This window comes from Plasmopara halstedii, assembly GCF_900000015.1.
Source record: "Plasmopara halstedii genome assembly, contig: Scaffold_194, whole genome shotgun sequence".
Lineage (NCBI taxonomy): Eukaryota > Oomycota > Peronosporomycetes > Peronosporales > Peronosporaceae > Plasmopara > Plasmopara halstedii.
In genome coordinates, this window is record NW_020187115.1 from 57,208 (window position 1) to 57,595 (window position 388).

Below are 388 nucleotides of genomic sequence, written 5' to 3' on the forward strand. Positions count from 1 at the left end.
ACCGGAGCGGGTCCCACGTAGCTGCGGCCACCCAGAAGTTGAACCAGTAACTGGTTCTGAGCACGGAGTGCAACAACCTCCATTTCTAATGGCGCCAAGCGCTCCACCGTCGCATGCAGCGACGCATTCGCCTGCTCCACGGCTAGAAGTCGTTTTGACGGAGGCAAGTAGTCCTCAAGGCAAGGTAGCCGGCACACGACGTGCTTTAAATCGTCAAGAACGTCCGCATATCGATATGCTACTTCAGTATGATGCTGAGCGGAGCTCCGATCACGACGGACCTCCACCTCAAGGGCTCGAAAAAGCATCACGAGTCACCGGGCGGCAGGTGACCCGGTCGTCACCGCCCGCCACCGACTCTTCTCGATGAGAACGATGACGTCCACTA